We start from the raw sequence: 347 nt of genomic DNA on the forward strand, positions 1-347 counted from the left end.
TTTCCCTCCCTACAATATATCCATTTGACTTCCGTTTTAGATGGTGGGCTTCTAAAGCTTAAGAATTGATTGTTTAAACTCTCCTAGAATTATGTCCACATATAATAAGTATGTTGAAGTACATCTTCAACAGACAAAATCCTCTGCCAGGAGATTTGAGTGTAGGAACCACATGGTTGAGCTGGTCCCTGAGTTGTTAAGCAAGGGTTATGAATACAAAAATGTTTATTTTCTGGGAATAACCTGCAAAGAGGTTATTGACATTTATACAAGGACTTTAATCAATAGGTATTTTATACTTTATGTACCATAATCCTTTTTTTTTGCTTTTCGTATTTCTTTTATTT

Source organism: Tupaia chinensis, unplaced genomic scaffold (genome assembly GCF_000334495.1).
Source record: "Tupaia chinensis unplaced genomic scaffold, TupChi_1.0 Scaffold139234_1, whole genome shotgun sequence".
NCBI lineage: Eukaryota > Metazoa > Chordata > Mammalia > Scandentia > Tupaiidae > Tupaia > Tupaia belangeri.